The sequence below is a fragment of the Geotrypetes seraphini genome, chromosome 1 (genome assembly GCF_902459505.1).
Source record: "Geotrypetes seraphini chromosome 1, aGeoSer1.1, whole genome shotgun sequence".
NCBI classification, from domain to species: domain Eukaryota; kingdom Metazoa; phylum Chordata; class Amphibia; order Gymnophiona; family Dermophiidae; genus Geotrypetes; species Geotrypetes seraphini.
Genome location: NC_047084.1, coordinates 285,355,831 through 285,370,246, shown reverse-complemented (window position 1 = coordinate 285,370,246; position 14,416 = coordinate 285,355,831). Strand labels below are relative to the sequence as shown.

Genomic DNA, 14,416 nt, shown 5'->3' with positions numbered 1-14,416 from the left:
GACATCGGGAAGACTTCCGTTCGGCTATGTGCTGCGGCAGGGCAGGTAAGGAGAAGGAGACTAGCCTCGCGGCTCGAGTGCCATCCAACCCCGCAACCTAGGGGGCGTCCCCACAGGATCCCCATGACCCTAGGGGGCGTCCCCACGGGATCCCCGCGACCCTAAGGGGCATCCCCACGGGATCCCCGTGACCCAAAGGGGGAACCCGCAGGATCCCCGCGGGTCCCACGGGATTCCCGTCATCCCCGTTCCCGTGCAGCTCTCTACACCCAAGTCCCGCTCTTCTGTTGTGCACATAAGTTCTTCACCCCCTAAACTGTATCGTTCGTTCAGGTTTTTGCAGTCCAAATGCATGACCTTGCTTTTTTAGCATTAAATTTTAGCTGTCAAATTTCAGACCAGACCATTCTTCAAACTTCACCAGCTCTTTCTTCATATTGTTCACACCATCCTTGGGGGTCTACTCTATTGAAGATTTTTGTATTATCCTCAAAGAGGCAAATCTTACCCGACAGTCCTGCGGTAATATTGTTTATAAAAATGTTAAAAAGAACATGCCCAAGAACAGAACCTTGAGGCACACCACTGGTAATAGAAAATGACACGGTAGCTGTTACCCGCTGAAATGGTGAGGGGGATAAAGTGCTCACTGCGGGTGCGGGGACAAAGCCATCTACCGCCCCTTGCAGCGGGGAATGGCCTTATCCCCGCAGTTAAAAGAGGGAATGCACGTGGTCAATAATTGTGTGTGGCCCCCTCCTTCCTACCTACCCGAATCTATCTATCTATCTCCCTCCCTTCCTCTTACTTTTGCGGTACGTTTTGAGTAACTTCTTCACAAAGCTGTCGGAGCATGCAAGCAGTAGCTTGCATGTGTGGGCGGAAGCTTCTCCTCTGACATGACTTCTGGTTGCGTCAGAAGAGAAGTTTCCACCCACACAGGCACGCTGCTGCTTGCAGGCTCCGACGGCTTTGAAGAAATTACTCAAAACGCGCTGTGAAGGTAAAGGGGAGGGAGGGAGATAGATTCAGGTAGGTAGGAAGGAAGGAAGGAGGCCATGCGAGGGGTGCCAATGGGGGGGTGAGGTGGCGAGAGGGAAGGGTGATGGAGGAAAGGAGCAGACGCTGAAGGGGGGTGGAGATGAACAGATGCTGAAAGGAAATGGGGAAGACAGAGTGGGGAGAAGACGCTGAAGGGAAATGGGGAAGAGAGATTGGGAGAAGATGCTGAAAGGAAATGGGGAACAGAGAGTGGGGAGAAAACGCTGGAAGAGAAGCATCCAATGCCTCCATCACTCGAGGGGTCCAGGAGGACATTCTTTATGCTTACTTGATGGCAGGGAAGCGGTTGTCGGAAGACCTTCATGTCCATTCAACTGGCACAGTGGCGGCTACTTGAACATAGCCCAGAGCTTTTTTCCTTGGAGGAGTTTTATCCTGCGACTACTTGGTCTTCCAAGATTACTTTATCTCCGCATTACCAGTTGGATGTGGGGGTGCATGCGGAGGCAGCGTTTAGTGCTTCGATTGTTGCGGAAGTGGCGTTTGCTTCCCACCCTGATTGAGGATTGCTTTGCTACATCCCATTGGTCTCTAGATTCATCTGCTGCTGTTGCTAAGGAAGGAAAAATTATGTTCTTACCTGTTAATTTTCTTTCCTTTAGACGCAGCAGATGAATCCAGAGTCCCACCCTTTCTGGATATTGTCTGTTGGTTTTTTCTTTTGCAACTTTCGAAGTCCGTTGTTATTGATCATTGTATTCTGTATTATTACTTTTGACATTTGTTATGGGAAATAAATTTTTTACATGCTAAGCATATTGATGATTACGGATGCTTGGGCAAGGAGCTATACTGAAGATGCAGGAGGCGTGCCAGCCAATAGGACCACCTGTTAATCAGTTTCTCTATGTCTGCCTGCTGGTCTCTGGATTCATCTGCTGTGTCTAAAGGAAAGAAAATTAACAGGTAAGAACATAATTTTTCCTTATGTTTCGGATAGTATTGCTGCTTTACAATGCATTTGAACACTTTTAATTTGAACACTTTTATAAACTTATGGAAAGGGATCAGAATTAAAGTCCTGGGTAAGTAGGTGGGAAAGGAAGGGGGATTTGTAAAATGTTTTGGGGTTGCATAGAAGAAAAACTGTACACTGGCACTGGTATGCTAATCTTTGTTTTGAATTTTAAAATAAAAGAAAAAAGAAATATAAGTGGAATTAATAAATAAGAAAACAGGTAAATGGGGGTGGGGCAGGGGTAGGGTGTGGGTGGGGCAGGGACAGGGTGTGGGGCAGAATTAATCCTGCCCTGATTGCCAGTGACAGTTATCTTCAGAATTCTCACAACCTCCTCACACTTTTGCTTGTGCAGATCAGTAAACTGTTTGGGAGCCCATCGTGCACAGACTTTCCTGTATCCTAAGTCATCGGGCATTATGGCAAGTGCAGATCCATAGCAGATATCCAAATTTGCAGCCAATTGACACCATTATTCGTTGGTCTTCTCTAATCAAATCATCGGCCCTGTCGATGTGCTCTTGTGTGCGTGATGTTAATGAACGACCAGAACGATCTTCAGCAGTTACACCTGTTCTTCCTGTTTTAACCTTTTAATCCACTCGTAAATCTTTTGTTGATTCATGGTGCTATGTCCATACTGAGTCAATATCAGATTCTGAATTTTCATAGGTTTCACTCCCTTTGCCCAAAGAAAGCGCACTACTTCACATTGTTCTTCAATGGTGCAATCTTGCAATGGAGTGTCCATGTTTCTAACCTCATGGCTACACGACTAAAGGCCGAGCACTGCACTGTGCGTGGACAAACTATCCAACAGGCAATGTACGAGTGCATATATTGCATTTAGCTAGCTCTGTTCCAGTTATCGCGTAATTTAACAATTGCCTTTAATTTTTGATTCACCCTCATATATCTCACTTACTGTAGTTTGAATCACATTCTGATTGAAAGATATCAGCATTTCGAATATAAGGGAGACTAATCTGAATAAATTTTATCTTACTTTTGTTTAGACGTAACTGATGAGAGGGAGGGATTCTGACCAGAGGTGTGAGAAGGAGAGATGCTGGACCAGGTAGTAGAGAAGAGAAAGAGAGAGAGAGAGATGTTGAATGGGGGAGGAGAAATGATTGATCTGGGGGAGGCAAAAGAGAGGAGATGATGGAATTGGGGGAAGAAAGGAGAAATGCTGGAGAGGGAGGGAGAGAGAGATGTGGAGAGGGGTGAAGTTTAGAACATTTGTGGCAGGGCTGTGAAAAAGATAGTTCTTTTTTTTTTTTTTTTTTTTTGGTGGGGTGGGGGGATGGAATAACAGAAAATTATGGGCTCAGGATTGGAGGAATAACCATGAAGCATGTTTATTGGATATATACTTTGGTGGGAAGGTTACATAGAAATCTTGGGAGAAATAATTATTTCGTTATTTTTAGCAGCTAAAATGACAATAGATCTGAAGCAGAAAGACCTGAAAGTTCCTTTAGTGTAATATTGGAAAGGGAGTGTGTGGGAAAATGTAAAGGTACAAAAAAATTACATGTGAACTTACCATGAAGATGAATATCATAACTGAAGGGCCTCGGTCATCTTGGTCTTGGTCTTGTAAGAGGTATGATTCATGAATGGTAGGGCAGATGAGGGGAGGAAGGTAAGAAACGGGAAGGGGAGATGAAATTTGGTGAACAAGTATCTGATAGATGGATGGCAGAGTAAAACTACTGGGGAGGATTGGGCGAAAAGCTATATCTACAAATATGTTGATTAGTAGTTTGTTTATAATTATATATGTTAATATTTCAGTAAGATATTTAAAGAAGATGTTGAAACACAAACTATTGCAATAAATATAATGTAAAATAAACCCCAAACTTTGAGATTCTCAGACTTGCCCTTAGTGAAAATAAGGATAAAAGCCATTATTGATTCACCCTGTGTCCTTTGTGTCTGTCATAATTAGATTGTAAGTTCTTTCGAGCAGGGAACGTCTCTTGTATGTTTAATATTCAGTGCTGTGTATAGAAATAATAAATAGTAGTAGTAACCTTGGTTGGTGAATGTTCTTAATTGTTGTAGGTGAAATCTGTCAATGGAAGTTTCTGGGTCCAGTTGTATTGATGATAGTTGCAGAAACAATGTAGATATTGTTCCAAGGTCTGATTTGGTTGTTCTGTTTGCCCTTTATATTTCAGGTGATAAACTGAAGGCAAGCAGACCTGAATGCCTAAAAGTGTGGTCAGCTTTCATCAGAATTGCACAGTAAACTGAATTGCCTCAGTTAAAGACTATATGAGAAGGTAATCCATGAAGGTGAACCTCTCCTAGACAGTATAATCGATGTTTAACATGCTGAAGGCTACCATGATGAAGTCAGCCATCTTCAAAAAGGGATCTATTACTACTAGGATTGTAGATGTGCCTTGTAACACAGGTAGGTCTTTAATGAAGTCTCTAAAAATCCACTCCTAGGATTAGGTGGCATGGGCACAGACACCAGAAGTCATTGAGGGCTTTATTGTGGTATCATATTTTCAATGCAGACTTCATAGGACATACTCCTTTATATCCTGACCCCACCTTGGCCACAAAAAATTATGTCTAATTAATTCTCTAGTCCTATGTTTGCCAGGGTGACCTGTCAATAAGGCTGGGCTTGATGAATCCCAGGTTCCAGGTCACCATGGCATCTAGAAATGGCACCTGGAATTTCATACCCCTGAAAATCTTACCCCTGATGGCCATACTGCCTGAAACACCTTCGTTCTCCTGCATAGCAATCAGGCTGTCTATATACTTGAGCTAAACTAAACCTTAAGTTTATATACCGCATCATCTCCACGGATGTGGAGCTCGGCACGGTTTACAAGAACTTAAAATATAGGAAGAAAAGGGAAAAATAAGGTTTACATGAACTTATATATAGAAGAGAAGAGTAAGGGGGGATAGAATTACATTTTAGTGAAAAGCCAGGTTTTCAGTTGCTTGCGGAATAATTGGAGGGAGCCCAGGTTCCGCAGCGGGGTAGTAAGGTCGTTCCAAAGACCTGTGATTCTGAAGAGAAGGGATTTTCCTAGTTTGCCTGCATAGCTGCGTAGTTCAGAAAGTTTGGGAAGTCTCGTGGTTTCGAGTCCCACAAGACTTCTGAATCCCCTGCACTGTGTGGCTTAAATAGATAGAGAGCCCGATCACTGTGCAGGAGAAAAGCTGTTTTAGGCAGCTGTGAATGAGGCAAAAGCAGAAGAAACAGATAAAGGCTGGCTGGGGGTACAGGAGAGCCTGGAGGAAAGCTAGAGAGGGACACAAGGGAGACTGGGGGAAGGCTGGAGAGGAGCACAAGAGTGACAGAGGGAGTTGAAGGCTGTGAGAAGGAGATATAAGAGAGAAACTAATGGAGTCTGAGGCTTCGATGATAGGTGAAACAAAGAGGCAATTGCCTTTGATTTATTAGTTTCTTTACCTACAAGCACAAAAGAGGAGAAAAAAAATCATAGTGTCAGTTTTTAAAGGAGCTACTGCTAATCTGTGATGGGATTCTAAACCTTTCCTCTGCAAACTTCACCGGGGACAATGGTGGAAAAGGAGAAGTAAGAAAGGTCTTAGATGCTTACTGCTAAGCAGTGGCATACCTAGCATATGTGACACCCGGGGCCCATCATTTTTTGACCCCCCATCTGTATGAAAAACATGATTTTTAGTAACAAGCCACACGTCACACATGAGTACCTAGGAAAAGGCAGCATCTTACATATGCAGTAAGCAGTACTACATCAATGTACCCATTGTAAAACTAAACAAGCCAGACTAGTACAGATCAATCCTGCAGTCAGTCCTAACAAAAAACCATGTCTTTCGAACACACAGAAAACACCTTCGCCTAGTATGGAATATGTCATCACAAACTAACCCCTCCCCCTTTTACAAAACTGTAGTGTGGATTTTAGTCACGGTGGTAACAGCTCTGACGCTCATAGAATTCTGAGCATCAGAGCTGCTATCACCACGGCTGGCGCTAAAAAACGCTCCACAGTTTTAAAAAAGGGGGGATAAAATAGAAATACATAGACAAAGGTTAAATTGAACCAGTAAGAAGCTGGACTCTGCATACAGTGCACCACAGAAACAGTGGCACATGTCTCCATGGTGCCCCCAGTGCCTCCGTCCCGTCTCCATGGTGCCCCCAGTGCCTCCGTCCCGTGTCCATGGTGCCCCAGTGCCTCCGTCCCGTGTCCATAGTGCCCCCAGTGCCTCTGTCCCGTGTCCATGGTGCCCCCAGTGCCTCCTTCCCGTGTCCATAGTGCCCCCAGTGCCTTATTCCCTCCTCATGTCCTTAGTGCCTCCATCCCATTTCCATGGTGCCTCCAGTGCCTCCGTCCCGTGTCCATGGTGCCCCCAGTGCTTCCGTCCCATGTCCATGGTGCCCCCAGTGCCTCCTTCCCGTGTCCTTAGTGCCCCCAGTGCCTCCTTCTTATGTCCCCCCACTACCTTCCAGATTTTGACCACCCCCAAAGCCAGCCTGCCTGTCTACCTATCTCCCTCCCTCCCTGCCGTGCTAAAGCCAGCCAGCTTGCCTGCCTACATCCTCCCTGCCGCGGAAAAAAAAAAAATGCGCCTCTTCTCTTCCTTTCCCCCAGTCCGCGCCTGCAATCTTACCTCCCCCGCCAACAAGAAGTCTTTCCGACGTCAATTCTGACGTCGGAGAGGACGTTCCGGGCCAGCCAATCACTGCCTGGCTGGCCTGGAACGTCTTCTCCGATGTCAGAATTGAAGTCGGAAAGACTTCTTGTCAGCGGGGGGAGGTAGGATTGTAGCGGCGCAGCCGGAGGAAAGGAAGGGCAGGAGGACCTGGACCTGTCTGGCTGTGCACCCCCCAAGCTGTGCACCTGGGGCAGATCGCCCCCCCCCTCCACCCCCACCCCCTTCGTATACCACTGCTGCTAAGTTTTGGGGATATGTCTCCTAGATTAATGAAAATTTGTTGAGGCCTGCAATAAGAAATCATAGTTGCTGTGGAATACTTTTTCACACAATACTCTTGAAAATATGAAGTTAGCCCTTCTTATAAAGGCATCACTGACCTAATTCCAGACTTTTTTTTTTTTTAATCTTTATACATTTAACTTTCAACAAGTGTAACATAAGATGCAGTCATTTTATACTTTAACATCACTTAATATACCATCAAAGTTTAACTCGCATCAAATATTCCCCCCTTATACCCATCAATTGTACTTAAGCATAATAAATCATAAAATATTCCCTCCCCATTCCCCACCCTGGACGTATATGAACAAAGGGAGAAAATAATATTCATTCTGTATAATATTTTGTTAATGGCTCCCATTCAGAAACCAGAATGGAATTGTCCAGATCAGAATGATGTGCACTAAAAAAATGTCCTCCAATTCATCTGATAATATAAAAAAACTTTATTTCTCCAATGTCACAATGATGCATACAATGACTCAGTGACTCGACATGTACATGTTTCGGCCAATAGGCCTGCCTCAGGAGTCTTTAAGAGTCACAAATGTAGACATTTGAAGTGTACTGCCGCTCAGATAGATTTTATACAGAATTAAACCATACCAGAATGTCATTCCAGTGAAAGAACCAGTTCCTGCTCAAAAAGACTAGCACAGCACTCTGCCTGTGTAACGCAGAGTGCTGTGCTAGTCTTTTTGAGGAGGAACTGGCTCTTTCACTGGAATGACATTCTGGTATGGTTGAATTCTGTATAAAATCTGTTTGAGCGGCAGTACACTTCAAATGTCTACATTTGTGACTCTTAAGACTCCTGAGGCAGGCCTATTGGCCGAAACATGTACATGTCGAGTCACTGAGTCATTGTATGCATCATTGTGACATTGGAGAAATAAAGTTTTTTTATATTATCAGATGAATTGGAGGACACTTTTTTAGTGCACATCATTCTGATTTGGACAATTCCATTCTGGTTTCTGCATATTAGGTTTTGTGGTTTTGTTTTTTCCCCTGTTTTTTTCTTCGTTAATGGCTTCCAAACATCCCTAAATTTCTTAAAATGCTCCTGCTGTATAGCTATTACCCGTTCCATTTTAAAGATTTGGCATAACGAATTCCACCAAAAATTATAATTCAGTCAATCCCAATTCTTCCAATTCTTCATAATTTGCTCTATGGCAACCCTTGTCATGATGAGCAAAAGTTTATTATTATTACTAGAAGAGATTTGACTCTTTGCTCTCATGGAAATACCAAATAACAGTGTCATATGATAATGCCAACGGATTTTCCAGTAGGTTATTCACTTGGCCCAAATGGATTTCCAAAAACTAAGTATCAATGGACAATAGAATAGTAAATGATCTGATGTCCCAGTTTCGATATGACAGTGCCAGCATCTATTAGACTTAGAGCTATCTAATTTCTGTAAACGAACTGGGGTCCAAACTGCTCTATGTAACAAAAAAAACCCAACAAGTTTGCTGTGGAATACTTTGTCACACAAAACTTTTGAAAATATGAAGTTAGCCCTTCTTATAAAGGCATCACTGACCTAATTCCAGACTTCATGATTCCTCACTTTGAGTCTTTTATATTATTTTATGTTTATTACAAATAGTGTCACAAGGAGTCCAGCAGAGAGCAAACCCACAAAGCCAGCAGATATTCAGCAAAAAGTGGGATGAGACAAATGGACTTTCCATAATAATTAGAGCCAATAGGATGATGTAAAACAGTTTATTATGTCCAAATCACATCCTATTGGCTCTAATTATTATGGAAAGTCCATTTGTCCCATTCCACTGATACAAATAGTACCATATTCAAAGGAAATATAGTGGAACAGAAATATAATGAGATAAAATGCAGAACATTTTTACTACTTAATATCCATTTATCAACTATAGAGAAAAGCAAGGGAACAGTGCCTAAAAGAAAATTAAAACCTAGACCTTTGTAGCAACTCACAAAGGCAGGCTAAGAGATCAAATTAAACCATAAATAAAGGTGTTCTTTTAATGGGGTGATGTAACAATACTGGAATCTGGCAGCCTGGCCAGAAGGGACCTGACATTCAGAAAAGTGGTTAATTAGGCAGACCTTAAACTTTAAAAAGGGAAGATACAATAGCCTGAGAGCCATGGTGAAACAACGGCTCGAAGAAAAAGATGGACAAAGTTAAAACGGTAGATCATGCATGGTCCCTTCTGAAAAATACTATCACGGAAGCACAAAATCTCTACATTCCGTGGATTTCCAAAGAAAGGAAAACTAAAGGCAAAGGAGAAACGGCATGGCTTACTAGAGAGGTGAAGGAAGCCATAAAAGAAAAGAAGGACTCCTTTAAAAAAAATGGAAAGGCACGAAAACAACTGAAGCCTGGAACAAACACAAAGATGATCAGAAGAAATGTCACAAGGCGGTGAGGGATGCCAAAAAGGACTATGAGGAGAAAATAGCGCAAGAGGCCAAAAATTTTAAGCCCTTCTTTAGATACGTAAAAGGAAAAAAACCCTGCAAAAGAGGCGGTGGGACTGCTGGATGACCAGGGAAGGAAAGGGTACATCAAGGAAGACAAACAAATTGCAGACAGACTAAATTCCTTCTTTGCATCTGTCTTTACGAAGGAGGACACCGCAACAATGCCAGAAGTAGTGAAAGTGTTCAAAGGAGTAATAGAGGACAGCCTCACCACAGTAGAAGTGGACTTGGACCAGATATACTACCAGATCGACAATCTTAAAAGCAACAAATCCCCTGGACCTGATGGAATTCACCCGAGAGTCTTAAAAGAACTGAAGGTTGAAATGGGAGAGCTTTTGCAAAAACTTGCCAATCTGTCAATTAGAACTGGACAGATACCGGACGATTGGAAGATAGCGAACATCACGCCAATTTTCAAAACAGGATCAAGAGGAGAACCGTGCAACTACAGACCTGTGAGTCTTACGTCTGTCTCTGGAAAGATGGTTGAAGCAATGATTAAAGATAGCATAGTCCGGCACTTGGATACACACGACCTGATGAGAGCCAGTCAACATGGCTTCAGGAAAGGGAAATCATGTTTGACGAATTTACTTCAATTTTTTGAGACCGTGAACAAACAAATTGATACTGGAGAATGGGTGGATATAATATACTTGGACTTCCAGAAAGCTTTCAAAAAGGTTCCACATGAAAGACTTCTCAGGAAATTACAAAGCCATGGAATAGAGGAAGATATACTAAGATGGATAGGCAAATGGCTGGAGAACAGAAAGCAGAGAGTGGGCATAAATGGGAAGTTCTCAGGCTGGGAGAAAGTGACTAGCGGTGTGCCCCAGGGCTCGGTACTTGGGCCCATCTTATTTAATATTTTCATCAATGACCTAGAAGAAGGAACATCCAGTGAGATCATCAAGTTTGCAGACGACACAAAGCTATGCCGGGCAATCAGATCGCAGATGGATAGCGAGGAACTCCAGAGTGACTTGTGTCAGTTAGAGAAATGGGTGGAGAAATAGCAGATGAAGTTTAATGTGGAAAAGTGCAAAGTAGTGAATTTAGGCAGAAAGAACAAGGAACACAAGTATAGAATGTCAGGTGCAAATCTGAGTAAGAGTGAACAAGAAAAGGACCTGGGTGTACTGATAGAGAGGACCCTGAAACCATCGGCACAATGCGCGGCAGCGGCAAAGAAAGCAAATAGAATGTTAGGCATGATAAAGAAAGGAATCACGAGTAGATCAGAGAAAGTTATAATGACACTTTATAGAGCAATGGTCAGACGACACTTGGAATACTGTGTCCAACATTGGTCTCCCAACCTAAAGAAGGATATAAAACTGCTGGAGAGGGTGCAGAGACGAGCAATGAAGCTAATAAAAGGTATGGAGAACTTGGAATACAAGGAATGACTTAAGAGACTGGGATTGTTCTCCCTTGAGAAAAGGAGACTGTGAGGGGATATGATCGAGACTTTCAAAATACTGAAAGAAATTGACAAAATAGAGCAGGAAAAAAAAATTATTTACAATGTCCAATGTGACACTGACAAGAGGACATGGAGGACAAGGGGGGACAAGTCCAGGACAAATATCAGGAAGTTCTGCTTCATGCAACGAGTGGTGGACACCTGGAATGCTCTCCCAGAGGAGGTTATTGCAGAATCCACCGTTCTAGGATTTAAAAGCAAACTAGATGCACATCTCCTTACGATAGGCATAGAGGGATATGGGTGACTAAAATTATGCCAGGTGTACACCTGGCTGGGCCTCCGCATGTGCGGATCGCTGGACTTGATGGACCGAAGGTCTGATCTGGAGATGGCAGTTCTTATGTTCATAAAATATACACTTATGGGATTGCATTTACTAAAGGGGTAATTGAGTCAAAATAATACACCTGATTACCAAACTGGAGCCCTTGATTCTCAGAATCTAATCTCTATTAGGCTCAAGAAGAAAATTAACAATTATCATCAAAAGTATCAATTTGTTTTCATCTGTCTCCGTAGTCTGCAATTTTTTTCCATTTATATAGGGATGCCGGTAATGTCCTATTATGGATTAAGAACTGGTTGAAAGACAGAAAACAACAGAGTAGGTTTAAATGGTCAATATTCTCAACGGAGAAGGATAAATAGTAAGGTTCCCTTGTAATATCAAAGATATGATATCAGTAGTGTCTGTGAGAAAAAAAGGTTTATCAGTTTTGATGATTACTTCAAAAAATTGATTCTAGGAAGACTCCAACCTGCTGAAACATACTTTTTGCAAGCAGATCCTTTAAACGAAAGGAGCAACTTCATCAGCAGAAAAACCTCCTCACCTTCAAACAAAAATGTCTCTTATGTGTTCATCAAAATTGATATAAGGTTTACCTTATTAATGCAGATATTACCAGTGGTGCGCCTCAAGGTTCTGTTCCTTGGCTTGTTCTTTTTTAAGATTTTTATAAGTGATATTGCTGAAGGGCTGTCGGGTAAGATTTGCCTCTTTGTGGATGATACTAAAATCTGCAATAGAGTAGACACCCCGGATGGTGTGATTAACATAAAGAAAGACCTAGTAAAGCTTGAAGAATGGTCTGAAATTTGTCAGCTAAAATTTAATGCTAAGAATTGCAAGGTCATGCATTTGTGCTGAAAACCCCAAAGGAGCAGTTTAGGGAGTGAAGAACTTATGTGTACAACAGAAGAATGGGACTTGGGTGTGATTGTGTGATGATCTTATGGTGGCCAAGCAGGTTGAAAAGGTGACCGTGAAAACGAGAAGGATGTTAGGGTACATAGGAAGAAGTATGGCCAGTAGGAAAAAGGATGGAAAAAAATTTAATAATAATAATAGCTAACAATAATAACTAAAATAGAGAGAAATAGGTGAGTCTTGACCAAGTGTTTAAAAAAAAAAAATCAGATTGACTGAGGAGCTTGCTTCGTGGCACCAGCTTTTTTTTTTTAGCTGTCAACCCTTTTCAATTTTAGCGCCGCTGTTTTAACGGGAGGGTGTTAGGATCGCAAAGTCTCTTTTTCTCACTTCCTCTTCAGAGCCGCGATGGACAGCGGCTCACAGTTAATTGGTGCCAGAATTTCTCCTCAGGCAAGTCAGCAACAAACGCCAACACCGCCGCTTGCTTCCTCCCCTCAAGGCCCATTTTGGTACTGCATGGAGAGAGAGCAGCCAACGTATGCCGATTCCGCATGATAACAAAAAAACGCCAATATCAGCAGGAGGACACAAGAAGCAGCTCCCGACATGGGACAGAAATTTAACCCCTTCTCCTCTGTCGGAGTCATCCTTATCATGGAGCTCCTCTTCAAAAGCGGCTTCTACTTCAAAACATTTAAAGGCTCCTGCGGCCTTGGCCTCAGTTTCATGTTCCTTTCCTGTGCTACAGCCTGCTCCTTCAAAGAATACAGGTACCACTTTAAAATCTTCTAAAAGTGCTAAAAGAAAGGGGGAGCCTTCTCCTATGCTAGAACTGGAGACTATTCCAGTTCTCTGCCTGCTGTGCAAACAGAAACGCCTTCACATGGAATAGAGACTTTTCAGGCTGTCTGTTTTTTTTCTCTTTGTGTCAAAAGTTTATACTGGATAGTGCTTCTTGTTTGCAGCCTTCTCACCAGCTTCCTTCTGTTCACATTTAATTCAGCAGGTCACCCCTGAAGAACCTTTACTTTCCATTTCAGTGCCATCTTCACCTCTTCTGTCATGTGCTCTAGGTACACAGGTATGCTCTTCTTTGAGATAGGAACTTCACTCTACTCCTGCCTGGTCAGAATCCAGCATCCTACCAAAGTCTGACCCTCAGCCGGAGCAGCCTATTCAGCCGAGCTCTTCTGAAGAGTATGCGTATCCAAAGTTTAAACAAAAAGTTTCTTCCTTACTCAGCCTGAGTGAGGCAGCTATTCCTACTGGTAGAAAAGATTTTCAAGCTATTCTGCAATCTAGAACTGCAGCAGGCGCTATAGCATCCAGACACTCATTGTGGATGCGAACGTCTGATCTCTGGGAAGACCTGCATGAAAGATGAGCAGATGCTCCCTGCTTGGGTGATATTCTTTTCGGTGAAAAGGTCAAAGCAACAGTTTCCCTGTTGAAAGAAGATTCTTCTACTAGTAGGGAACTCTCAGCACATTCTTCTGAGCAGTCTCACCAATTTCAACGGCCCTTGATGTTTCAATGGTACTGCTGATGTTTTGGCTGACTTTTTCAATATGAAAATAAAAATTTGAGAACTTCTCTAGTAGTTCTCGTTAATAATCATTCGTATTTTCCAGTCCTTCAGTATTTAGCGGATTCCTAGAGTTGACATGTATTGGAACAATTTTACAGCTTTTAACTGGTAAACTTTCTGCAAGTTTTATACTAAGTATATCAACTCTTACTGTAGGCTTGATAGCTGTCCTCCGAATGTCATGAAAGTTGCCCCTGTCACTTTTAAGGCCAAATTGTTTAATTGGGCCAACTTATTATTAGCTAGTGGGATTTTCCCAGAGGAATTAGGTCAGATTCTGATCATACCGATTATTAAAAATTCTAAAGAATCTTCTACCTTCCCTTCCAACTACAGACCTATTGCTAGTATTCCTTTGTTTACTAAATTGTTGGAGGGTCTTGTTAACTTAGAATTAACTACTTACTTGGATAAGTTTAATATGTCAATCTGGGTTTCGGTCAGGTTTCAGTACTAAAACTATCTTAGCCTCTCTGCTGGATAATCTTCATTTGTTGTTCAGTCAAGGTACAAGTGCTTTGATTTTGCAGTTAGATCTGAGCAGTGCTTTTGATCTGGTGGATCATATTATTCTTATTGACTGTTAGAATCTATTGGTATCTCGGGAAAGGTCTTAAATTGGTTTCGAGGATTTTTGGGTAACAGATCATACCAGGTATTTAAAAATGACAGCCTTTCTTATCGTTGGAAAAGCCAATA

At 42.4% G+C, this 14,416-nt stretch overlaps 1 long non-coding RNA gene across 1 annotated transcript in view; it reads left to right on the top strand.

Annotated features, from left to right (window-relative positions):
- LOC117364186 overlaps window positions 1–14,416 on the top strand; it is a 104,840-nt gene that overhangs the window by 66,530 nt on the left and 23,894 nt on the right. The window contains exon 4 of the long non-coding RNA XR_004540193.1: window positions 4,210–4,448. This is a non-coding gene — a long non-coding RNA (uncharacterized LOC117364186). The remainder of the gene's footprint in view (window positions 1–4,209; window positions 4,449–14,416) is intronic.